At 43.1% G+C, this 24,118-nt stretch overlaps 30 non-coding genes across 30 annotated transcripts; all 30 read left to right on the top strand.

Moving 5' to 3' along the window:
* The first annotated feature begins 125 nt into the window (after positions 1 to 125).
* trnas-uga (transfer RNA serine (anticodon UGA)) lies at positions 126 to 207 on the top strand. Its single transcript has one exon. It is a non-coding gene; the product is annotated as a tRNA-Ser (tRNA).
* Positions 208 to 1,342: 1,135 nt separating this feature from the next.
* Positions 1,343 to 1,424, top strand: trnas-cga (transfer RNA serine (anticodon CGA)). The gene has a single exon. It is a non-coding gene; the product is annotated as a tRNA-Ser (tRNA).
* Positions 1,425 to 2,108: 684 nt separating this feature from the next.
* On the top strand, positions 2,109 to 2,190 carry trnas-uga (transfer RNA serine (anticodon UGA)). Its single transcript has one exon. It is a non-coding gene; the product is annotated as a tRNA-Ser (tRNA).
* Positions 2,191 to 2,400: 210 nt separating this feature from the next.
* Positions 2,401 to 2,482, top strand: trnas-uga (transfer RNA serine (anticodon UGA)). Its single transcript has one exon. It is a non-coding gene; the product is annotated as a tRNA-Ser (tRNA).
* Positions 2,483 to 3,152: 670 nt separating this feature from the next.
* trnastop-uca (transfer RNA opal suppressor (anticodon UCA)) lies at positions 3,153 to 3,234 on the top strand. Its single transcript has one exon. It is a non-coding gene; the product is annotated as a tRNA-Sec (tRNA).
* A 667-nt stretch (positions 3,235 to 3,901) lies between these two features.
* trnas-uga (transfer RNA serine (anticodon UGA)) lies at positions 3,902 to 3,983 on the top strand. Its single transcript has one exon. It is a non-coding gene; the product is annotated as a tRNA-Ser (tRNA).
* Positions 3,984 to 4,193: 210 nt separating this feature from the next.
* On the top strand, positions 4,194 to 4,275 carry trnas-cga (transfer RNA serine (anticodon CGA)). Its single transcript has one exon. It is a non-coding gene; the product is annotated as a tRNA-Ser (tRNA).
* A 670-nt stretch (positions 4,276 to 4,945) lies between these two features.
* Positions 4,946 to 5,027, top strand: trnastop-uca (transfer RNA opal suppressor (anticodon UCA)). The gene has a single exon. It is a non-coding gene; the product is annotated as a tRNA-Sec (tRNA).
* Positions 5,028 to 5,694: 667 nt separating this feature from the next.
* trnas-uga (transfer RNA serine (anticodon UGA)) lies at positions 5,695 to 5,776 on the top strand. Its single transcript has one exon. It is a non-coding gene; the product is annotated as a tRNA-Ser (tRNA).
* Positions 5,777 to 5,986: 210 nt separating this feature from the next.
* On the top strand, positions 5,987 to 6,068 carry trnas-cga (transfer RNA serine (anticodon CGA)). The gene has a single exon. It is a non-coding gene; the product is annotated as a tRNA-Ser (tRNA).
* A 672-nt stretch (positions 6,069 to 6,740) lies between these two features.
* On the top strand, positions 6,741 to 6,822 carry trnas-uga (transfer RNA serine (anticodon UGA)). Its single transcript has one exon. It is a non-coding gene; the product is annotated as a tRNA-Ser (tRNA).
* A 210-nt stretch (positions 6,823 to 7,032) lies between these two features.
* trnas-uga (transfer RNA serine (anticodon UGA)) lies at positions 7,033 to 7,114 on the top strand. The gene has a single exon. It is a non-coding gene; the product is annotated as a tRNA-Ser (tRNA).
* Positions 7,115 to 7,332: 218 nt separating this feature from the next.
* trnas-uga (transfer RNA serine (anticodon UGA)) lies at positions 7,333 to 7,414 on the top strand. Its single transcript has one exon. It is a non-coding gene; the product is annotated as a tRNA-Ser (tRNA).
* A 667-nt stretch (positions 7,415 to 8,081) lies between these two features.
* trnastop-uca (transfer RNA opal suppressor (anticodon UCA)) lies at positions 8,082 to 8,163 on the top strand. The gene has a single exon. It is a non-coding gene; the product is annotated as a tRNA-Sec (tRNA).
* Positions 8,164 to 13,121: 4,958 nt separating this feature from the next.
* On the top strand, positions 13,122 to 13,203 carry trnas-cga (transfer RNA serine (anticodon CGA)). The gene has a single exon. It is a non-coding gene; the product is annotated as a tRNA-Ser (tRNA).
* Positions 13,204 to 13,867: 664 nt separating this feature from the next.
* trnas-uga (transfer RNA serine (anticodon UGA)) lies at positions 13,868 to 13,949 on the top strand. The gene has a single exon. It is a non-coding gene; the product is annotated as a tRNA-Ser (tRNA).
* A 210-nt stretch (positions 13,950 to 14,159) lies between these two features.
* Positions 14,160 to 14,242, top strand: trnas-cga (transfer RNA serine (anticodon CGA)). The gene has a single exon. It is a non-coding gene; the product is annotated as a tRNA-Ser (tRNA).
* Positions 14,243 to 14,909: 667 nt separating this feature from the next.
* Positions 14,910 to 14,991, top strand: trnastop-uca (transfer RNA opal suppressor (anticodon UCA)). The gene has a single exon. It is a non-coding gene; the product is annotated as a tRNA-Sec (tRNA).
* A 667-nt stretch (positions 14,992 to 15,658) lies between these two features.
* On the top strand, positions 15,659 to 15,740 carry trnas-uga (transfer RNA serine (anticodon UGA)). The gene has a single exon. It is a non-coding gene; the product is annotated as a tRNA-Ser (tRNA).
* A 210-nt stretch (positions 15,741 to 15,950) lies between these two features.
* trnas-cga (transfer RNA serine (anticodon CGA)) lies at positions 15,951 to 16,032 on the top strand. Its single transcript has one exon. It is a non-coding gene; the product is annotated as a tRNA-Ser (tRNA).
* Positions 16,033 to 17,002: 970 nt separating this feature from the next.
* On the top strand, positions 17,003 to 17,084 carry trnas-uga (transfer RNA serine (anticodon UGA)). Its single transcript has one exon. It is a non-coding gene; the product is annotated as a tRNA-Ser (tRNA).
* A 500-nt stretch (positions 17,085 to 17,584) lies between these two features.
* trnas-uga (transfer RNA serine (anticodon UGA)) lies at positions 17,585 to 17,666 on the top strand. Its single transcript has one exon. It is a non-coding gene; the product is annotated as a tRNA-Ser (tRNA).
* A 210-nt stretch (positions 17,667 to 17,876) lies between these two features.
* Positions 17,877 to 17,958, top strand: trnas-cga (transfer RNA serine (anticodon CGA)). Its single transcript has one exon. It is a non-coding gene; the product is annotated as a tRNA-Ser (tRNA).
* A 677-nt stretch (positions 17,959 to 18,635) lies between these two features.
* On the top strand, positions 18,636 to 18,717 carry trnas-cga (transfer RNA serine (anticodon CGA)). Its single transcript has one exon. It is a non-coding gene; the product is annotated as a tRNA-Ser (tRNA).
* A 660-nt stretch (positions 18,718 to 19,377) lies between these two features.
* trnas-uga (transfer RNA serine (anticodon UGA)) lies at positions 19,378 to 19,459 on the top strand. Its single transcript has one exon. It is a non-coding gene; the product is annotated as a tRNA-Ser (tRNA).
* Positions 19,460 to 19,669: 210 nt separating this feature from the next.
* trnas-cga (transfer RNA serine (anticodon CGA)) lies at positions 19,670 to 19,751 on the top strand. Its single transcript has one exon. It is a non-coding gene; the product is annotated as a tRNA-Ser (tRNA).
* Positions 19,752 to 20,428: 677 nt separating this feature from the next.
* Positions 20,429 to 20,510, top strand: trnas-cga (transfer RNA serine (anticodon CGA)). The gene has a single exon. It is a non-coding gene; the product is annotated as a tRNA-Ser (tRNA).
* Positions 20,511 to 21,180: 670 nt separating this feature from the next.
* On the top strand, positions 21,181 to 21,262 carry trnas-uga (transfer RNA serine (anticodon UGA)). The gene has a single exon. It is a non-coding gene; the product is annotated as a tRNA-Ser (tRNA).
* A 210-nt stretch (positions 21,263 to 21,472) lies between these two features.
* On the top strand, positions 21,473 to 21,554 carry trnas-uga (transfer RNA serine (anticodon UGA)). The gene has a single exon. It is a non-coding gene; the product is annotated as a tRNA-Ser (tRNA).
* Positions 21,555 to 23,815: 2,261 nt separating this feature from the next.
* trnas-uga (transfer RNA serine (anticodon UGA)) lies at positions 23,816 to 23,896 on the top strand. Its single transcript has one exon. It is a non-coding gene; the product is annotated as a tRNA-Ser (tRNA).
* Positions 23,897 to 24,118: the final 222 nt, after the last annotated feature.

The following is a 24,118-nucleotide window of genomic DNA, read 5'->3' as shown; positions in this document are numbered from 1 at the left end:
TCAGAATATATATTCCTTGACAAACAGTTCAAATAGGCTCTTTAGTAGATAGTCTAGTCTTTACCAAAGTAAAATGGACAGAATGAGGTAGCCGACTGGTTAAGGCCTGGTAGTTAATACAGCGAGCTGCGATGGCCGAGTGGTTAAGGCGTTGGACTTGAAATCCAATGGGGTCTCCCTGCGCAGGTTCGAACCCTGCTTGCAGTGCAATGGCAAGCCATTCTTTGTTTTTAACATATACTTGGTGACTTGATATGGATAATGTCCTTAATGCATGGAATTGTCCAGTGATTCAGGAGCTCAGAATATATCTACCTTGACAAACAGTTGAAATAGGCACCGCAGTACAGATACTGTTATTTGTGTTAGATTTACGATGGAAAATCTGAGAGAGCCAGGTGGTTAAGTCCTCGGATTTGAAACCCAATTGGGTCTCCCTGCTCTTATTTAAATCTTACTCTCAGTGAATAGTCCACTTGTAATTTCTCTGCACATAGTTTTTTGACTTGCACATTAAACTTTTAACCTTTGAAGGCTTTGGAAAGGACAGAGGTTATTTGGCACAATAAGATCAATATGTCGTGCCATCAAGTTTACCATTTTGCACCAATGCTGTCTGTTTCCAAATCCCAATTCTTTTACTTGCATTCCAACAGCTGCAATGGCCGAGTTCTTTAGACGTTGGACCTGAATTTCAATGGGGTCTCCGCACCCATGTTCTTACCTTGCTCGAAGCATATAGCCCACTTCTGCTTTCTCCTCATCACTTTCCTTAGATTTCTAATGCTGCGATGGCCAAGTGGTTTAAGCATTGTAATCGAAATCCAATGTGGTCTCCCTGACCAGTTTTCAACCTTGCTTTCAGGACGATGATAAAGCAGACCTTTAATACTTGGATCTATCTCCTCTGAATTTAAATTGTCCTTAATTTATGGGCTCGTCCAACGATTGAAGTGCTCAGAAAATAGCTAATTTCACTTTGCTTGAAAAAAAAGTCAATTAGGCAGTTGAATTAGAATACTTTTGTACTTGTGTGAGTTAACTCAGAAAGCAGTGATTGCCGAGTGGTTAAAGCATTGGACTCGAAATCCAATGGATTCTCCACGCGAAGGTTTGAACCCTGCTCGCAGTGCTTTGACAAAGCAGTCTTTATTTTTAACATATCATTGGGCCTTGATATGGATAATGTGTGGACTTGTCCTTTGATTCAAGTGCTCAGAATGTATCTTCCATGACAAACATTTCAAGTAGGTACTTCAGTAGCGATGATCTGGACGTTTTACAGTTAAAATGGACGGAACGAGATAGCGGACTGGTTAGGGCGTGGTAGGTAATAGAGCAAGCTGTGATGGCCGAGAGGTTAAGGCGTTGGACTCGAAATCCAATGGGGTCTCCCCGCGCAGGTTCGAACCCTGCTCGCAGTGTTATGAGAAACCAGTCCTCATTCTGAACATATACTTGGTGACTTGATATGGATAATCTCTTTAATGCATGGACTTGTCCAGTGACTCAAGTGCTCAGAAGACTTTTGTCTTTGTGTGAGCTTATTCAGAAAGCTGTGATGGCCGAGTGGTTAAGGCGGGATTTGGCACAATAAGATCAATATGTCGTGCAATCAAGTTTACCATTTTGCACCAATGATGTCTGTTTCCAAATCCCAATTACTTTACTTGAATTCCAACAGCTGCAACGGCCGACTTTTTCAGACGTTGGACCTGAATTTCAATGGGGTCTCCCCACACATGTTTTAACCTTGCTCGAAGCGTATATAGCCCACTTGTGCTTTCTCCTCATCACTTTCCTTTGAATCCCACAGCCGCAATGGCCAAGTGTTTTAAGCGTTGGAAATGAAATCCATTGTTTTCTCCCCGTACAGTTTTTAAAGCTGCTCGCATCGCATTGACAAACCAGTCTATATTTGTAACATGTGACTTGATATGGATAATGTGCTGAATGCATGGACTTGTCCTTTGATTCAAGTGCTCAGAATATATATTCCTTGACAAACTCTTCAAATAGGCTCTTCAGTAGATAGTCTAGTCTTTACCAAAGTAAAATGGACAGAATGAGATAGCCGAATGTTTAAGGCCTGGTAGTTAATATAGCGAGCTGCGATGGCCGAGTGGTTAAGGCGTTGGACTTGAAATCCAATGGGGTCTCCCTGCGCAGGTTCGAACCCTGCTCGCAGCGCATTGACGAAACAGTTTTAATTTTTAACATATAATTGGGCCTTGATATGGATAATGTGTGGACTAGTCCTTTGAATCAAGTGCTCAGAATGTATCTTCCATGACAAACATTTCAAGTCGGTACTTCAGCAGCGATGATCTGGACGTTTTAGAGTTAAAATGGACAGAACGAGATAGCGGACTGGTTAGGGCGTGGTAGTTAACAGAGCAAGCTGTGATGGCCGAGAGGTTAAGGCGTTGAACTTGAAATCCAATGGGGTCTCCCCGCGCAGGTTCGAACCCTGCTCGCAGCGTTATGACAAACCAGTCCTCATTCTGAACATATCCTTGGTGACTTGATATGGATAGTCTCTTTAATGCATGGACTTGTCCAGTGATTCAAGTGCTCAGAATACTTTTGTCTTTGTGTGAGCTTATTCAGAAAGCTGTGATGGCCGAGTGGTTTAGGCGTAATTTGGCACAATAAGATCAATCAAGTTTACCATTTTGCACCAATGATGTCTGTTTCCAAATCCCAATTACTTTACCTGAATTCCAACAGCTGCAACGGCCATGTTTTTCAGACGTTGGACCTGAATTTCAATGGGGTCTCCCAACACATGTTTTAACCTTGCTCGAAGCGTATATAGCCCACTTGTGCTTTCTCCTCATCACTTTCCTTTGAATCCCACAGCCGCAATGGCCAAGTGTTTTAAGCGTTGCAAATGAAATCCATTGTTTTCTCCCCGTACAGTTTTTAAAGCTGCTCGCAGCGCACTGACAAACCAGTCTATATTTGTAACATGTGACTTGATATGGATAATGTGCTGAATGCATGGACTTGTCCTTTGATTCAAGTGCTCAGAATATATTCCTTGACAAACTGTTCAAATAGGCTCTTCAGTAGATAGTCTAGTCTTTACAGAAGTAAAATGGACAGAATGAGATAGCCGACTGGTTAAGGCCTGGTAGTTAATGTAGAGAGCTGCGATGGCCGAGTGCTTAAGGCGTTGGAGTTCAAAACCAATGGGGTCTCCTTGCGCAGGTTCGAACCCTGCTCGCAGCGTTATGACAAACCAGTCCTCATTCTGAACATATCCTATGTGGCTTGATATGGATAGTCTCTTTAATGCATTGACTTGTCCAGTGATTCAAGTGCTCAGAATACTTTTGTGTGAGCTTATTCAGAAAGCGGTGGTTAAGGCGTGATTTGGCACAATAAGATCAATATGTCGTGCAATCAAGTTTACCATTTTGCACCAATGATGTCTGTTTCCAAATCCCAATTACTTTACCTGAATTCCAACAGCTGCAACGGCCGAGTTTTTCAGACGTTGGACCTGAATTTCAATGGGGTCTCCCCACACATGTTTTAACCTTGCTCGAAGCGTATATAGCCCACTTGTGCTTTCTCCTCATCACTTTCCTTTGATTCCCACAGCCGCAATGAGCAAGTGGTTTAAGAGTTGGAAATTAAATCCATTGTGTTCTCCCCGTACAGTTTTTAAAGCTGCTCGCAGCGCATTGACAAACCAGTCTATATTTGTAACATGTGACTTGATATGGATAATGTGCTGAATGCAAAGACTTGTCCTTTGATTCAAGTGCTCAGAATTGATATTCCTTGACAAACTCTTCAAATAGGCTCTTCAGTAGATAGTCTAGTCTTTACCAAAGTAAAATGGACAGAATGAGATAGCCGACTGTTTAAGGCCTGGTAGTTAATATAGCGAGCTGCGATGGCCGAGTGGTTAAGGCGTTGGACTTGAAATCCAATGGGGTCTCCCTGCGCAGGTTTGAACCCTGCTCGCAGCGCATTGACGAAACAGTTTTAATTTTTAACATATAATTGGGCCTTGATATGGATAATGTGTGGACTAGTCCTTTGAATCAAGTGCTCAGAATGTATCTTCCATGACAAACATTTCAAGTCGGTACTTCAGCAGCGATGATCTGGACGTTTTAGAGTTAAAATGGACAGAACGAGATAGCGGACTGGTTAGGGCGTGGTAGTTAACAGAGCAAGCTGTGATGGCCGAGAGGTTAAGGCGTTGGACTCGAAATCCAATGGGGTCTCCCCGCGCAGGTTCGAACCCTGCTCGCAGCGTTATGACAAACCAGTCCTCATTCTGAACATATCCTTGGTGACTTGATATGGATAGTCTCTTTAATGCATGGACTTGTCCAGTGATTCAAGTGCTCAGAATACTTTTGTCTTTGTGTGAGCTTATTCAGAAAGCTGTGATGGCCGAGTGGTTTAGGCGTAATTTGGCACAATAAGATCAATCAAGTTTACCATTTTGCACCAATGATGTCTGTTTCCAAATCCCAATTACTTTACCTGAATTCCAACAGCTGCAACGGCCATGTTTTTCAGACGTTGGACTTGAATTTCAATGGGGTCTCCCAACACATGTTTTAACCTTGCTCGAAGCGTATATAGCCCACTTGTGCTTTCTCCTCATCACTTTCCTTTGAATCCCACAGCCGCAATGGCCAAGTGTTTTAAGCGTTGCAAATGAAATCCATTGTTTTCTCCCCGTACAGTTTTTAAAGCTGCTCGCAGCGCACTGACAAACCAGTCTATATTTGTAACATGTGACTTGATATGGATAATGTGCTGAATGCATGGACTTGTCCTTTGATTCAAGTGCTCAGAATATATTCCTTGACAAACTGTTCAAATAGGCTCTTCAGTAGATAGTCTAGTCTTTACAGAAGTAAAATGGACAGAATGAGATAGCCGACTGGTTAAGGCCTGGTAGTTAATGTAGAGAGCTGCGATGGCCGAGTGCTTAAGGCGTTGGAGTTCAAAACCAATGGGGTCTCCCTGCGCAGGTTCGAACCCTGCTCGCAGCGTTATGACAAACCAGTCCTCATTCTGAACATATCCTATGTGGCTTGATATGGATAGTCTCTTTAATGCATTGACTTGTCCAGTGATTCAAGTGCTCAGAATACTTTTGTGTGAGCTTATTCAGAAAGCGGTGGTTAAGGCGTGATTTGGCACAATAAGATCAATATGTCGTGCAATCAAGTTTACCATTTTGCACCAATGATGTCTGTTTCCAAATCCCAATTACTTTACCTGAATTCCAACAGCTGCAACGGCCGAGTTTTTCAGACGTTGGACCTGAATTTCAATGGGGTCTCCCCACACATGTTTTAACCTTGCTCGAAGCGTATATAGCCCACTTGTGCTTTCTCCTCATCACTTTCCTTTGATTCCCACAGCCGCAATGAGCAAGTGGTTTAAGAGTTGGAAATTAAATCCATTGTGTTCTCCCCGTACAGTTTTTAAAGCTGCTCGCAGCGCATTGACAAACCAGTCTATATTTGTAACATGTGACTTGATATGGATAATGTGCTGAATGCAAAGACTTGTCCTTTGATTCAAGTGCTCAGAATTGATATTCCTTGACAAACTCTTCAAATAGGCTCTTCAGTAGATAGTCTAGTCTTTACCAAAGTAAAATGGACAGAATGAGATAGCCGACTGTTTAAGGCCTGGTAGTTAATATAGCGAGCTGCGATGTCCGAGTGGTTAAGGCGTTGGACTTGAAATCCAATGGGGTCTCCCTGCGCAGGTTTGAACCCTGCTCGCAGCGCATTGACGAAACAGTTTTAATTTTTAACATATAATTGGGCCTTGATATGGATAATGTGTGGACTAGTCCTTTGAATCAAGTGCTCAGAATGTATCTTCCATGACAAACATTTCAAGTCGGTACTTCAGCAGCGATGATCTGGACGTTTTAGAGTTAAAATGGACAGAACGAGATAGCGGACTGGTTAGGGCGTGGTAGGTAACAGAGCAAGCTGTGATGGCCGAGAGGTTAAGGCGTTGGACTCGAAATCCAATGGGGTCTCTCAGCGCAGGTTCGAACCCTGCTCGCAGCTTTATGACAAACCAGTCCTCATTCTGAACATATCCTTGGTGACTTGATATGGATAGTCTCTTTAATGCATGGACTTGTCCAGTGATTCAAGTGCTCAGAATGCTTTTGTCTTTGTGTGAGCTTATTCAGAATGCTGTGATGGCCGAGTGGTTAAGGCGTAATTTGGCACAATAAGATCAATCAAGTTTACCATTTTGCACCAATGATGTCTGTTTCCAAATCCCAATTACTTTACCTGAATTCCAACAGCTGCAACGGCCGAGTTTTTCAGACGTTGGACCTGAATTTCAATGGGGTCTCCCCACACATGTTTTAACCTTGCTCGAAGCGTATATAGCCCACTTGTGCTTTCTCCTCATCACTTTCCTTTGAATCCCACAGCCGCAATGGCCAAGTGTTTTAAGCGTTGGAAATGAAATCCATTGTTTTCTCCCCGTACAGTTTTTAAAGCTGCTCGCATCGCATTGACAAACCAGTCTATATTTGTAACATGTGACTTGATATGGATAATGTGCTGAATGCATGGACTTGTCCTTTGATTCAAGTGCTCAGAATATATATTCTTTGACAAACTGTTCAAATAGGCTCTTCAGTAGATAGTCTAGTCTTTACAGAAGTAAAATGGACAGAATGAGATAGCCGACTGGTTAAGGCCTGGTAGTTAATGTAGAGAGCTGCGATGGCCGAGTGGTTAAGGCGTTGGACTTGAAATCCAATATGGTCTCCCTGCGGAGGTTCTAACCCTGCTCGCAGCGCTTTGACAAAACAGTTTTAATTTTTAACATATAATTGGGCCTTGATATGCATAATGTGTGGACTAATCCTTTGATTCAAGTGCTCAGAATGTATCTTCCATGACAAACATTTCAAGTTGGTACTTCAGCAGCGATGATCTGGACGTTTTAGAGTTAAAATGGACAGAACGAGATAGCGGACTGGTTAGGGCGTGGTAGGTAACAGAGCAAGCTGTGATGGCCGAGAGTTTAAGGCGTTGGACTTGAAATCCAATGGGGTCTCCCCGCTCAGGTTCGAACCCTGCTGGCAGCGTAATGACAAACCAGTCCTCATTCTGAACATATCCTTGGGGACTTGATATGGATAGTCTCTTTAATTCATGGACTTGTCCTTTGATTCAAGTGCTCAGAATATATATTCCTTGACAAACAGTTCAAATAGGCTCTTCAGTAGATAGTCTAGTCTTTACAGAAGTAAAATGGACAGAATGAGATAGCCAGCTGGTTAAGGCATGGTAGTTAATAAAGCGAGCTGCGATGGCCGAGTGGTTAAGGCGTTGGACTTGAAAACCAATGGGGTCTCCCTGCGCATGTTCGAACCCTGCTCGCAGCGTTATGACAAACCAGTCCTCATTCTGAGCATATCCTTGGTGGCTTGATATGGATAGTCTCTTTAATGCATGGACTTGTCCAGTGATTCAAGTGCTCAGAACACTATTGTGTGAGCTTATTCAGAAAGCGGTGGTTAAGGCGTGATTTGGCACAATAAGATCAATATGTCGTGCAATCAAGTTTACCATTTTGCACCAATGATGTCTGTTTCCAAATCCCAATTACTTTACCTGAATTCCAACAGCTGCAACGGCCGAGTTTTTCAGACGTTGGACCTGAATTTCAATGGGGTCTCCCCACACATGTTTTAACCTTGCTCGAAGCGTATATAGCCCACTTGTGCTTTCTCCTCATCACTTTCCTTTGAATCCCACAGCCGCAATGGCCAAGTGTTTTAAGCGTTGCAAATGAAATCCATTGTTTTCTCCCCGTACAGTTTTTAAAGCTGCTCGCAGCGCACTGACAAACCAGTCTATATTTGTAACATGTGACTTGATATGGATAATGTGCTGAATGCATGGACTTGTCCTTTGATTCAAGTGCTCAGAATATATATTCCTTGACAAACAGTTCAAATAGGCTCTTCAGTAGATAGTCTAGTCTTTACAGAAGTAAAATGGACAGAATGAGATAGCCGACTGGTTAAGGCCTGGTAGTTAATGTAGAGAGCTGCGTTGGCCGAGTGCTTAAGGCGTTGGACTTCAAAACCAATGGGGTTTTCCTGCGCAGGTTCGAACCCTGCTCGCAGCGTTATGACAAACCAGTCCTCATTCTGAACCTATCCTTGGTGGCTTGATATGGATAGTCTCTTTAATGCATGGACTTGTCCAGTGATTCAAGTGCTCAGAATGCTTTTGTGTGAGCTTATTCAGAAAGCGGTGGTTAAGGCGTGATTTGGCACAATAAGATCAATATGTCATGCAATCAAGTTTACCGTTTTGCACCAAAGATGTCTGTTTCCAAATCCCAATTACTTTACCTGAATTCCAACAGCTACAACGGCCGAGTTTTTCAGACGTTGGACCTGAATTTCAATGGGGTCTCCCCACACATTTTTTAACCTTGCTCGAAGCGTATATAGCCCACTTGTGCTTTCTCCTCATCACTTTCCTTTGAATCCCACAGCCGCAATGGCCAAGTGTTTTAACCTCTCTGGGCTAGGTGGGACGAATTCGTCCCACTTAGCTAACATCCGGTGAAAATGCATAGCTTCAAAATTCTAAATACACTATCGTTATATTAAAACATTTATGTAAATACATGTAGGTTACAGTTTTTAAAAGCTTAACATCTTGTTAATCCAGCCAGTGTGTCAGATATCAAAAATGTTTTGCGGTGAAAGCATACATTATAAAAATCTGAGGACAGCTCCCGCAAACACAAGCATTCCTGGCATTTTCCAACCAAGCATTAGCGTCACTAAAGTCAGAAATAGCAATAAAATAATCAATTACCTTTGAAGATCTTCGTCTGGTGGCAATGCCAAGTGTCCTAACTACTTAGTGAATATCCATTATGTTTGATAAAATCCATTTTTATAGCCTAACACGAAACATTTGTAAACCACTTGCGTCGTGATTTCCGTCTCCTTCAACTTTGGACTTGACATTCGTGGTAATTACACTCACAAGCCAAACGTGTATCTAGTCAAGGTCGGCTTCATTGCAATCCTCTGATTGTTAGTGACACATCTACCCTGATGTCTTTTTTCCTGGGACCTATTGACCGAAAGAAACCGATTTGAAGACAGCGATCAATGACCTCTTTACGCACCAATGGTAGGACCGGTCTATCGTTGATTGACTGTATTTTGGCCCAATGACCACTGATCACCTTGAAATCTAGCTTGGAAGATAGCCAATGAGCAAAGGTAAATGACGATGTGTGATGGTTATACGTTTGAAGACCAGCCTTTGTCATAAACTCTGGCGTAAAAGAGGTTCTCTCGCCATTGCAAATTCTACTTGACGGAGCCAGGAGTGTTACGCATAGCGGTAAATAATCGAAAGCATTTTCAGCAAGTTTATATAGTGAAATTATGGCGAATAAATCAGGAAAGTCTAAAACAAAGTCTAGGTATACAGATTTAACCGAGATTTTAGAGGAAATTGATAGAGAAAGCGAAACGGAATTGTTGGAAGAATCCTCTTTTAGTGAAGCTAGCTTTGACTCTTTAGTTGAAGAAATGTTTCTTCACGGGGAGGACGCCGTGCTTGATAAGTAAGTGCTAATGTTATTATTTGAAATGAATAATATGAAATATCATTTTTTTTTTATTGAGATTTTCTTATTTTATTTGCAACATATAAAAATTCCATCAGTAACGCTATGTCTTCCCTGTGGCTCAGTTGGTAGCACATGGTGTGAATAATGCCAGGGCTACGGGGTCGAATCCCACGGGCGACCAAAACAACAACAAAAAAATGCATGAAATGTATACATTCACTACTGTAAGTCGCTCTGGATAAGTGTGTCTGCCAAATGACTAAAATGTACATGTGAAAAGTACACATTGGCTGTACTGTGTGTTTATATATTTTTTTTTAATTGAATTTACATAAACGTGGAATGGAACAGCATTTCACCATAATGTTCCCTGTACTCTATATAATACACATATGTTTATTTTACATGTTGATACAGGGCTCATATGTGAAAGTATTCTTTATATAATACACATATGTTTATTTTACATGTTGATACAGGGCTCATATGTGAAAGTATTCTTTATATAATACACATATGTTTATTTTACATGTTGATACAGGGCTCATATGTGAAAGTATTCTTTATATAATACACATATGTTTATTTTACATGTTGATACAGGGCTCATATGTGAAAGTATTCTTTATATAATACACATATGTTTATTTTACATGTTGATACAGGGCTCATATGTGAAAGTATTCTTTATATAATACACATATGTTTATTTTACATGTTGATACAGGGCTCATATGTGAAAGTATTCTTTATATAATACACATATGTTTATTTTACATGTTGATACAGGGCTCATATGTGAAAGTATTCTTTATATAATACACATATGTTTATTTTACATGTTGATACAGGGCTCATATGTGAAAGTATTCTTACTGAGTTTTGTCTTTCATTCACAGTGGCAGTGATTCTGACTATCAACCACCAGTGGCTAGGTGCCCATCCCCCTCTGAAGCTGGTTCATCCAGACGGACCCCTGCTGTCTCTGGCTCCACACCTACCCGGCCATCTAGAGGTGTGAAGTCAGTTTCAAAGAAGAGGAGGTGGGGCAGAGAGAAACCTGCAGACAAAGGGCCAGAGGGTCGTTGGCACTCTGTGTCAGAAGATGATGTGGAACCAACTCCACCAGTTTTCAGACCCAAAAGGCAGCCAGGCCCCCAACTTGACATGACTGCAAAGTACAGCCCCATGCAACTTTTCCAACTGTTTTTCACCTCGTCAGTTGTTGATTCCCTGGTGTCTAACACCAACAAGTATGGCGCAAGGAAGCAGGCAGGAAAGAAAGAGGCATGGAAGCCCATTTCCATTTCAGACCTTTTCTGCTTTCTTTCACTGATCATTTACATGGGGCTGGTCAAGTTGAAAACTCTGAAGACCTACTGGAAGACGTCAGCTCTCTACCAACTGCCTTTCCCCATGACTGTGATGTCTTGTAAAAGGTTTCTGACTATCTCACGGGCACTTCACATCAGTGACCCAGACGTTGATGGGGAGAATGACAAGCAGAGGCACACCAAGGTTTGATAGGCTATGCAAAATCAAACCTCTCTACCCCAACATCGTTGAGTCTTGCAAGACCTATTTTCAGCCTGCCCAGAACCTGTCCATTGATGAGAGGATGGTAGCCTCAAAGGCCAGAATCAGCCTCAAACAATACATGCGAAACAAACCGACCAAGTGGGGATACAAACTGTTTGTTTTGGCTGATTCTGTGTGTGCCTACACCTGTAATTTTTTTGTTTATGAGGGGAAGAGCAGTTTTGCAACCGGTAATGGGCTGAGTTATGATTCCGTTATGGAATTATTGGATTTTCAACTGCTGGGGAAGGGCTACAAACTGTTTGTAGACAACTTCTACACAAGCCCTACCCTGTTCAGAGACCTGAGGCAGCGTGATGTGTGGGCTTGTGGCACCATTCGGACCAACAGGATAGGCTTTCCGAAAACCAAGGAAAACGACATGCCTAAGCGGGCTGAGCGGGGTACCATGCGATGGATCCGTGAAGATGGCCTGCTGTTTGTAAAGTGGATGGATACCAGGGAGGTGGTCATGTGCTCCACTATCCACAAGGCCTTCAGTGGAGATCACGTCATCAGGCGTATGAAGGACGGTAGCGGGGCATGGAACACCAAAAATGTCCCCATTCCAGCAGCTGTGAAGGACTACAACAAGGGCATGGGGGGTGTAGACCTGTCAGATGCACTGATAGGATACTACAATGTCCTACACAAGACCATGAAATGGTACAAAACATTTTTCTATCATTTTATTGACATTGGTGTGGTCAATTCTTTCATACTGCAGAAGGAAATGGCCAAGAGCTGTGGACAGCCCCCCATGTCACAGCTTGCATTCAGAGAGCTGCTCATCCAGGAGCTTGCTGCCTACACTGAAGCACCTTCTGTCCCTTCTACCTCTGTCCCTTCTGCTCCAAACTGTGGTGTTCACCTGCCCAGATACATCTCTGAAGGCATGGTTGTGCCTCAGGGCAAAAAGGCCACAGTGGGGAGACGTCGCTGTGCCCTTTGTCACAGAAAATGTGCCATCACCTGCACCACCTGCGCAGTAAGCCTCTGCTTTACAGCAGAAAGAAACTGCTATGTGGCATGGCACCATCAGCACAATATTGTGGACTGAGGGTCTTCTGTACTGTAAATGTGTAAATAGTTCCCAATGTTATTTTTTTACTTTTTTTGGGGGGGGGGGGGGGAGTGTTAGAATGACATTTGTATTTTGTATATAGTTTCTTTCAATATGTATCACTGTACCAATTTGGCCACTTGGGTACATTTGGGTACATTGGTGTGGGACATCTGGGTGACTTCATGATGAATGGCATGTGGCTCGCTCATTTTTGGAGTTAATTTTCCGAAACTTTGCTCAGCTATTGTTGCCATCTTATTTTATTCAATCAAATCATCCCCAGCATACCATCTGTATGTTTGTCTGTTCTTGTTTATTTGAAAGATGATACAGCAACAATAAAAAACAGAAAACGTATGTTTGTTTCCTTGTATTTTCTAATACCAGATCTATTGTGTTATATTCTCCTACATTCAATTCACATTTCCACAAACTTCAGAGTGTTTCCTTTCAAATGAAACCAAGAAAATGCATATCCTTGCTACTGGGCCTGAGCTACAGACAGTTAGATTTGGGTATGTCTTCAGGCGGAAATTAAGAGAAGTGGGGGGTAGCCCAAAGAAGTTAAGCGTTGGAAATGAAATCCATTGTTTTCTCCCCGTACAGTTTTTAAAGCTGCTCGCATCGCATTGACAAACCAGTCTATATTTGTAACATGTGACTTGATATGGATAATGTGCTGAATGCATGGACTTGTCCTTTGATTCAAGTGCTCAGAATATATATTCCTTGACAAACTGTTCAAATAGGCTCTTCAGTAGATAGTCTAGTCTTTACAGAAGTAAAATGGACAGAACGAGAAAGCCGACTGGTTAAGGCCTGGTAGGTAAAAGAGCAAGCTGTGATGATCGAGAGGTTAAGGCGTTGGACTCGAAATCCAATGGGGTCTCCCCGCGCAGGTTCGAACCCTGCTCACAGCGTTATGACAAACCAGTCCTCAATCTGAACATATCCTTGGTGGCTTGATATGGATAGTCTCTTTAATGCATGGACTTGTCCAGTGATTCAAGTGCTCAGAACACTTTTGTGTGAGCTTATTCAGAAAGCGGTGGTTAAGGCGTGATTTGGCACAATAAGATCAATATGTCGTGCAATCAAGTTTACCATTTTGCACCAATGATGTCTGTTTCCAAATCCCAATTACTTTACCTGAATTCCAACAGCTGCAACGGCCGAGTTTTTCAGACGTTGGACCTGAATTTCAATGGGGTCTCCCCACACATGTTTTAACCTTGCTCGAAGCGTATATAGCCCACTTGTGCTTTCTCCTCATCACTTTCCTTTGAATCCCACAGCCGCAATGAGCAAGTGTTTTAAGCGTTGGAAATGAAATCCATTGTTTTCTCCCCGTACAGTTTTTAAAGCTGCTCGCATCGCATTGACAAACCAGTCTATATTTGTAACATGTGACTTGATATGGATAATGTGCTGAATGCATGGACTTCTTTGATTCAAGTGCTCAGAATATATATTCCTTGACAAACTGTTCAAATAGGCTCTTCAGTAGATAGTCTAGTCTTTACCAAAGTAAAATGGACAGAATGAGATAGCCGACTGGTTAAGGCCTGGTAGTTGATATAGCGAGCTGCGATGGCCGAGTGGTTAAGGCGTTGGACTTGAGATCCAATGGGGTCTTCCTGCGCAGGTTCGAACCCTGCTCGCAGCGCTTTGACGAAACAGTTTTAATTGTTAACATATAATTGGGCCTTGATATGCATAATGTGTGGACTAGTCCTTTGATTCAAGTGCTCAGAATGTATCTTCCATGACAAACATTTCAAGTCGGTACTTCCGCAGCGATGATCTGGACATTTTAGAGTTAAAATGGACAGAACGAGATAGCGGACTGGTTAGGGCGTGCTAGGTAACAGAGCAAGCTGTGATGGACGAGAGGTTAAGGCGTTGGACTCGAAATCCATTGGGGTCTCCCTGCGCAGGTTCGGAACCCTGTTCGCAGCGTTATGACAAACCAGTCCTCATTCTGAACATATCCTAGGTGGCTTGATATGGATAGTCTCTTTAATGCATGGACTTGTCCAGTGATTCAAGTGCTCAGAATACTTTTGGGTGAGCTTATTCAGAAAGCGGTGGTTAAGGCGTGATTTGGCACAATAAGATCAATATTTCGTGCAATCAAGTTTACCATTTTGCACCAATGATGTCTGTTTCCAAATCCCAATTACTTTACCTGAATTCCAACAGCTGCAACGGCCGAGTTTTTCAGACGTTGGACCTGAATTTCAATGGGGTCTCCCCACACATGTTTTAACCTTGCTCGAAGCGTATATAGCCCACTTGTGCTTTCTCCTCATCACTTTCCTTTGAATCCCACAGCCGCAATGGCCAAGTGTTTTAAGCGTTGCAAATGAAATCCATTGTTTTCTCCCCGTACAGTTTTTAAAGCTGCTCGCAGCGCACTGACAAACCAGTCTATATTTGTAACATGTGACTTGATATGGATAATGTGCTGAATGCATGGACTTGTCCTTTGATTCAAGTGCTCAGAATATATATTCCTTGACAAACAGTTCAAATAGGCTCTTCAGTAGATAGTCTAGTCTTTACAGAAGTAAAATGGACAGAATGAGATAGCCGACTGGTTAAGGCCTGGTATTTAATGTAGAGAGCTGCGTTGGCTGAGTGCTTAAGGCGTTGGACTTCAAAACCAATGGGGTTTTCCTGCGCAGGTTCGAACCCTGCTCGCAGCGTTATGACAAACCAGTCCTCATTCTGAACCTATCCTTGGTGGCTTGATATGGATAGTCTCTTTAATGCATGGACTTGTCCAGTGATTCAAGTGCTCAGAATACTTTTCTGTGAGCTTATTCAGAAAGCGGTGGTTAAGGCGTGATTTGGCACAATAAGATCAATATGTCATGCAATCAAGTTTACCATTTTGCACCAATGATGTCTGTTTCCAAATCCCAATTACTTTACTTGAATTCCAACAGCTGCAACGGCCTAGTTTTTCAGACGTTGGACCTGAATTTCAATGGGGTCTCCCCACACATGTTTTAACCTTGCTCGAAGCGTATATAGCCCACTTGTGCTTTCTCCTCATCACTTTCCTTTGATTCCCACAGCCGCAATGGCCAAGTGTTTTAAGAGTTGGAAATGAAATCCATTGTTTTCTCCCCGTACAGTTTTTAAAGCTGCTCACAGCGCATTGACAAACCAGTCTATATTTGTAACATGTGACTTGATATGGATAATGTACTGAATGCATGGACTTGTCCTTTGATTCAAGTGCTCAGAATATATATTCCTTGACAAACAGTTCAAATAGGCTCTTCAGTAGATAGTCTAGTCTTTACAGAAGTAAAATGGACAGAATGAGATAGCCGACTGGTTAAGGCCTGTTATTTAATATAGCGAGCTGCGATGGCTGAGTGGTTAAGGCGTTGGACTTGAAATCCAATGGGGTCTCCCTGTGCAGGTTCGAACCCTGCTCGCAGTGCTTTGACAAACCAGTTTTTATTTTTAACATATAATTGGGCCTTGATATGGGTAATGTGTGGACTTGTCCTTTGATTCAAGTGCTCAGAATGTATCTTCCATGACAAACATTTCAAGTCGGTACTTCAGCAGCGATGATCTGGACGTTTTAGAGTTAAAATGGACAGAACGAGATAGCGGACTGGTTAGGGCGTGGTAGGTAACAGAGCAAGCTGTGATGGCCGAGAGGTTAAGGCGTTGGACTCGAAATCCAATGGGGTCTCCCCGCGCAGGTTCGAACCCTGCTCGCAGCGTTACGAAAAACCAGTCCTCATTCTGAACATATCCTTGGTGACTTGATATGGATAGTCTCTTTAATGCATGGACTTGTCAAGTGATTCAAGGGCTCAGAATACTTTTGTGTGAGCTTATTCAGAAAGCTGTGATGGCCGAGTGGTTAAGCCGTGATTTTTGCACAATAAGATCAATATGTCATGCAATCAAGTTTACCATTTTGCACCAATGATGTCTTTTCCAAATCCCAATTACTTTACTTGAATTCCAACAGCTGCAACGGCCGAGTTTTTCAGACGTTGGACCTGAATTTCAATGGGGTCTCCCCACACGTTTTAACCTTGCTCGAAGCGTATATAGCCCACTTGTGCTTTCTCCTCATCACTTTCCTTTGATTCCCACAGCCGCAATGGCCAAGTGTTTTAAGCGTTGGAAGTGAAATCCATTGTTTTCTCCCCATACAGTTTTTAAAGCTGCTCGCAGCGCATTGACAACACGGTCTATATTTGTAACATGTGACTTGATATGGATAATGTGCTGAATGCATGGACTTGTCCTTTGATTCAAGTGCTCAGAATATATATTCCTTGACAAACAGTTCAAATAGGCTCTTCAGTAGATAGTCTAGTCTTTACAGAAGTAAAATGGACAGAATGAGATAGCCGACTGGTTAAGGACTGGTAGTTAATATAGCGAGCTGCGATGGCCGAGTGGTTAAGGTGTTGGACTTGAAATACAATGGTCTCTCCCTGCGCAGGTTCTAACCTTGCTGGCAGTGCTTTGACAAACCAGTTTTTATTTTTAACATATATTTTTGGGCCTTTATATGCATAATGTGTGGACTAGTCTTTTGATTCAAGTGCTCAGAATGTATCTTCCATGACAAACATTTCAAGTCGGTACTTCAGCAGCGATGATCTGGACGTTTTAGAGTTAAAATGGACAGAACGAGATAGCGGACTGGTTAGGGCGTGGTAGGTGACAGAGCAAGCTGTGATGGCCGAGAGGTTAAGGCGTTGGACTTGAAATCCAATGGGGTCTCCCCGCGCAGGTTCGAACCCTGCTCACAGCGTTATGACAAACCAGTCCTCATTCTGAACATATCCTTGGTGGCTTGATATGGATAGTCTCTTTAATGCATGGACTTGTCCAGTGATTCAAGTGCTCAGAATACTTTTCTGTGAGCTTATTCAGAAAGCGGTGGTTTAGGCGTAATTTGGCACAATAAGATCAATATGTCGTGCAATCAAGTTTACCATTTTGCACCAATGATGTCTGTTTCCAAATCCCAATTACTTTACTTGAATTCCAACAGCTGCAACGGCCTAGTTTTTCAGACGTTGGACCTGAATTTCAATGGGGTCTCCCCACACATGTTTTAACCTTGCTCGAAGCGTATATAGCCCACTTGTGCTTTCTCCTCATCACTTTCCTTTGATTCAAGTGCTCAGAATATATATTCCTTGACAAACAGTTCAAATAGGCTCTTCAGTAGATAGTCTAGTCTTTACAGAAGTAAAATGGACAGAATGAGATAGCCGACTGGTTAAGGCCTGTTATTTAATATAGCGAGCTGAGATGGCCGAGTGGTTAAGGCGTTGGACTTGAAATCCAATGGGGTCTCCCTGCGCAGGTTCGAACCCTGCTCGCAGTGCTTTGACAAACCAGTTTTTATTTTTAACATATAATTGGGCCTTGATATGGGTAATGTGTGGACTTGTCCTTTGATTCAAGTGCTCAGAATGTATCTTCCATGACAAACATTTCAAGTCGGTACTTCAGCAGCGATGATCTGGACGTTTTAGAGTTATAATGGACAGAACGAGATAGCGGACTGGTTAGGGCGTGGTAGGTAACAGAGCAAGCTATGATGGCCGAGAGGTTAAGGCGTTGGACTCGAAATCCAATGGGGTCTCCCTGCGCAGGTTCGAACCCTGCTCGCAGCGTTACGACAAACCAGTCCTCATTCTGAACATATCCTTGGTGACTTGATATGGATAGTCTCTTTAATGCATGGACTTGTCAAGTGATTCAAGGGCTCAGAATACTTTTGTGTGAGCTTATTCAGAAAGCTGTGATGGCCGAGTGGTTAAACCGTCATTTGGCACAATAAGATCAATATGTCATGCAATCAAGTTTACCATTTTGCACCAATGATGTCTTTTCCAAATCCCAATTACTTTACTTGAATTCCAACAGCTGCAACGGCCGAGTTTTTCAGACGTTGGACCTGAATTTCAATGGGGTCTCCCCACACATGTTTTAACCTTGCTCGAAGCGTATATAGCCCACTTGTGCTTTCTCCTCATCACTTTCCTTTGAATCCCACAGCCGCAATGGCCAAGTGTTTTAAGCGTTGCAAATGAAATCCATTGTTTTCTCCCCGTACAGTTTTTAAAGCTGCTCGCAGCGCATTGACAAACCTGTCTATATTTGTAACATGTGACTTGATATGGATAATGTGCTGAATGCATGGACTTGTCCTTTGATTCAAGTGCTCAGAATATATATTCCTTGACAAACAGTTCAAATAGGCTCTTCAGTAGATAGTCTAGTCTTTACAGAAGTAAAATGGACAGAACGAGATAGCGGACTGGTTAGGGCGTGCTAGGTAACAGAGTAAGCTGTGATGGCCGAGAGGTTAAGGCGTTGCACTCGAAATCCAACGGGGTCTCCCCGCGCAGGTTCGAACCCTGCACGCAGCGTTATGACAAATCAGTCCTCATTCTGAACATATCCTTGGTGACTTGATATGGATAGTCACTTTAATACATGGACTTGTCCAGTGATTCAAGTGCTCAGAATACTTTTGTCTTTGTGTGAGCTTATTCAGAAAGCTGTGATGGCCGAATGGTTAAGGCACAATAAGATCAATCAAGTTTACCATTTTGCACCAATGATGTCTGTTTCCAAATCCCAATTACTTTACTTGAATTCCAACAGCTGCAACGGCCGAGTTTTTCAGACGTTGGACCTGAATTTCAATGGGGTCTCCCCACACGTTTTAACCTTGCTCGAAGCGTATATAGCCCACTTGTGCTTTCTCCTCATCACTTTCCTTTGATTCCCACAGCCGCAATGGCCAAGTGTTTTAAGCGTTGGAAGTGAAATCCATTGTTTTCTCCCCATACAGTTTTTAAAGCTGCTCGCAGCGCATTGACAAACCGGTCTATATTTGTAACATGTGACTTGATATGGATAATGTGCTGAATGCATGGACTTGTCCTTTGATTCAAGTGCTCAGAATATATATTCCTTGACAAACAGTTCAAATAGGCTCTTCAGTAGATAGTCTAGTCTTTACAGAAGTAAAATGGACAGAATGAGATAGCCGACTGGTTAAGGACTGGTAGTTAATATAGCGAGCTGCGATGGCCGAGTGGTTAAGGTGTTGGACTTGAAATCCAATGGGCTCTCCCTGTGCAGGTTCTAACCTTGCTCGCAGTGCTTTGACAAACCAGTTTTTATTTTTAACATATAATTGGGCCTTGATATGGATAATGTGTGGACTTGTCCTTTGATTCAAGTGCTCAGAATGTATCTTCCATGACAAACATTTCAAGTCGGTACTTCAGCAGCGATGATCTGGACGTTTTAGAGTTAAAATGGACAGAACGAGATAGCGGACTGGTTAGGGAGTGGTAGGTAACAGAGCAAGCTGTGATGGCCGAGAGGTTAAGGCGTTGGACTCGAAATCCAATGGGGTCTCCCCGCGCAGGTTCGAACCCTGCTCGCAGCGTTACGACAAACCAGTCCTCATTCTGAACATATCCTTGGTGACTTGATATGGATAGTCTCTTTAATGCATGGACTTGTCAAGTGATTCAAGGGCTCAGAATACTTTTGTGTGAGCTTATTCAGAAAGCTGTGATGGCCGAGTGGTTAAGCCGTGATTTGGCACAATAAGATCAATATGTCATGCAATCAAGTTTACCATTTTGCACCAATGATGTCTTTTCCAAATCCCAATTACTTTACTTGAATTCCAACAGCTGCAACGGCCGAGTTTTTCAGACGTTGGACCTGAATTTCAATGGGGTCTCCCCACACATGTTTTAACCTTGCTCGAAGCGTATATAGCCCACTTGTGCTTTCTCCTCATCACTTTCCTTTGAATCCCACAGCCGCAATGGCCAAGTGTTTTAAGCGTTGGAAATGAAATCCATTGTTTTCTCCCCGAACAGTTTTTAAAGCTGCTCGCAGCGCATTGACAAACCGGTCTATATTTGTAACATGTGACTTGATATGGATAATGTGCTGAATGCATGGACTTGTCCTTTGATTTAAGTGCTCAGAATATATATTCCTTGACAAACAGTTCAAATAGGCTCTTCAGTAGATAGTCTAGTCTTTACAGAAGTCAAATGGACAGAACGAGATAGCGGACTGGTTAGGGCGTGCTAGGTAACAGAGCAAGTTGTGATGGCTGAGAGGTTAAGGCGTTGCACTCGAAATCCAATGGAGTCTCCCCGCGCAGGTTCGAACCCTGCTCGCAGCGTTATGACAAATCAGTCCTCATTCTGAACATATCCTTGGTGACTTGATAAGGATAGTCTCTTTAATGCATGGACTTGTCCAGTGATTCAAGTGCTCAGAATACTTTTGTCTTTGTGTGAGCTTATTCAGAAAGCTGTGATGGCCGAATGGTTAAGGCGTAATTTGGCACAATAAGATCAATCAAGTTTACCATTTTGCACCAATGATGTCTGTTTCCAAATCCCAATTACTTTACTTGAATTCCAACAGCTGCAACGGCCGAGTTTTTCAGACGTTGGACCTGAATTTCAATGGGGTCTCCCCACACGTTTTAACCTTGCTCGAAGCGTATATAGCCCACTTGTGCTTTCTCCTCATCACTTTCCTTTGATTCCCACAGCCGCAATGGCCAAGTGTTTTAAGCGTTGGAAGTGAAATCCATTGTTTTCTCCCCATACAGTTTTTAAAGCTGCTCGCAGCGCATTGACAAACCGGTCTATATTTGTAACATGTGACTTGATATGGATAATGTGCTGAATGCATGGACTTGTCCTTTGATTCAAGTGCTCAGAATATATATTCCTTGACAAACAGTTCAAATAGGCTCTTCAGTAGATAGTCTAGTCTTTACAGAAGTAAAATGGACAGAATGAGATAGCCGACTGGTTAAGGACTGGTAGTTAATATAGCGAGCTGCGATGGCCGAGTGGTTAAGGTGTTGGACTTGAAATCCAATGTGCTCTTCTTCTGCAGGTTCGAACCTTGCTCGCAGTGCTTTGACAAACCAGTTTTTATTTTTAACATATAATTGGGCCTTGATATGGGTAATGTGTGGACTTGTCCTTTGATTCAAGTGCTCAGAATGTATCTTCCATGACAAACTTTTCAAGTCGGTACTTCAGCAGCGATGATCTAGACGTTTTAGAGTTAAAATGGACAGAACGAGATAGCGGACTGGTTAGGGCGTGCTAGGTAACAGAGCAAGCTGTGATGGCCGAGAGGTTAAGGCGTTGCACTTGAAATCCAATGGGGTCTCCCCGCGCAGGTTCGAACCCTGCTCGCATCATTATGACAAACCAGTCCTCATTCTGAACATATCCTTGGTGACTTGATATGGATAGTCTCTTTAATGCATGGACTTGTCCAGTGATTCAAGTGCTCAGAATTCTTTTGTGCGAGCTTATTCAGAAAGCTGTGATGGCCGAGTGGTTAAGGCGTGATTTGGCACAATAAGATCAATATGTCGTGCAATCAAGTTTACCATTTTGCACCAATGATGTCTGTTTCCAAATCCCAATTACTTTACTTGAATTCCAACAGCTGCAATGGCCGAGTTTTTCAGACGTTGGACCTGAATTTCAATGGGGTCTCCCCACACGTGTTTTAACCTTGCTCGAAGCGTATATAGCCCACTTGTGCTTTCTCCTCATCACTTTCCTTTGATTCCCACAGCCGCAATGGCCAAGTGTTTTAAGCGTTGGAAATGAAATCCATTGTTTTCTCCCCGTACAGTTTTTAAAGCTGCTCGCAGCGCATTGACAAACCAGTCTATATTTGTAACATGTGACTTGATATGGATAATGTGCTGAATGCATGGACTTGTCCTTTGATTCAAGTGCTCAGAATATACACTGCTCAAAAAAATAAAGGGAACACTTAAACAACACAATGTAACTCCAAGTCAATCACACTTCTGTGAAATCAAACTGTCCACTTAGGAAGCAACACTGATTGACAATAAATGTCACATGCTGTTGTGCAAATGGAATAGACAACAGGTGGAAATTATAGGCAATTAGCAAGACACCCCCAATAAAGGAGTGGTTCTGCAGGTGGGGACCACAGACCACTTCTCAGTTCCTAAGCTTCCTGGCTGATGTTTTGGTGACTTTTGAATGCTGGCGGTGATTTCACTCTAGTGGTAATATGAGACGGAGTCTACAACCCACACAAGTGGCTCAGGTAGTGCAGCTCATCCAGGATGGCACATCAATGCGAGCTGTGGCAAGAAGGTTTGCTGTGTCTGTCAGCGTAGTGTCCAGAGCATGGAGGCGCTACCAGGAGACAGGCCAGCACATCAGGAGACATGGAGGAGGCCGTAGGAGGGCAACAACCCAGCAGCAGGACCGCTACCTCCGCCTTTGTGCAAGGAGGAGCAGGAGAAGCACTGCCAGAGCACTGCAAAATGACCTCCAGCAGGCCACAAATGTGCATGTGTCTGCTTAAACGGTCAGAAACAAACTCCATGAGGGTGGTATGAGGGCCCGACGTCCACAGGTGGGGGTTGTGCTTACAGCCCAACACCGTGCAGGACGTTTGGCATTTGCCAGAGAACACCAAGATTGGCAAATTCGCCACTGGCGCCCTGTGCTCTTCACAGATGAAAGCAGGTTCACACTGAACACGTGACAGACATGACAGAGTCTGAAGACGCCGTGGAGAACGTTCTGCTGCCTGCAACATCCTCCAGCATGACCAGTTTGGCAGTGGGTCAGTCATGGTGTGAGGTGGCATTTCTTTGGGGGGCCGCACAGCCCTCCATGTGCTCGCCAGAGGTAGCCTGACTGCCATTAGGTACCGAGATGAGATCCTCAGACCCCTTGTGAGACCATATGCTGGTGCGGTTGGCCCTGGGTTCCTCCTAATGCAAGACAATGCTAGACCTCATGTGTCTGGAGTGTGTCAGCAGTTCCTGCAAGAGGAAGGCATTGATGCTATGGACTGGCCCGCCCGTTCCCCAGACCTGAATCCAATTGAGCACATCTGGGACATCATGTCTCGCTCCATCCACCAACGCCACTTTGCACCACAGACTGTCCAGGAGTTGGCGGATGCTTTAATCCAGGTCTCGGAGGAGATCCCTCAGGAGACCATCTGCCACCTCATCAGGAGCATGCCCAGGCGTTGTAGGGAGGTCATACAGGCACGTGGAGGCCACACCCACACTACTGAGCCTCATTTTGACTTGTTTTAAGGACATTACATCAAAGTTGGATCAGCCTGTAGTGTGGTTTTACACTTTAATTTTGAGTGTGACTCCAAATCCAGACCTCCATGGGTTGATAAATTGGATTTCCATTGATTATTTTTGTGTGATTTTGTTGTCAGCACATTCAACTTTGTAAAGAAAAAAGTATTTAACAAGATTATTTCTTTCATTCAGATTTAGGATGTGTTGTTTAAGTGTTCCCTTTATTTTTTTGAGCAGTATATATTCCTTGACAAACAGTTCAAATAGGCTCTTCAGTAGATAGTCTAGTCTTTACAGAAGTAAAATGGACAGAATGAGATAGCCGACTGGTTAAGGCCTGGTACTTAATGTAGAGAGCTGCGATGGCCGAGTGGTTAAGGCGTTGGACTTGAAATCCAATGGGGTCTCCCTGCGCAGGTTCGAACCCTGCTGGCGCAGGTTAGAACCCTGCTGGCGCAGCTCTATGGCAAACCATTCTTTATTTTTAACATATACTTTGTGACTTGATATGGATAATGTCCTTAATGCATGGAATTGTCCAGTGATTCAGGAGCTCAGAGTATATCTACCTTGACAAACAGTTCAAATAGGCTCCGCAGTACAGATACTGTTGTTTGTGTTAGATTTACGATGGAAAATCTGAGAGAGCCAGGTGGTTA

The sequence above is a fragment of the Salmo trutta genome, chromosome 31, assembly GCF_901001165.1.
Source record: "Salmo trutta chromosome 31, fSalTru1.1, whole genome shotgun sequence".
In the NCBI taxonomy this organism is placed as follows: Eukaryota; Metazoa; Chordata; class Actinopteri; order Salmoniformes; family Salmonidae; genus Salmo; species Salmo trutta.
The sequence above is the reverse complement of the archived record's forward strand: the minus strand, read 5'-3'. Positions and strand labels throughout refer to the sequence as shown.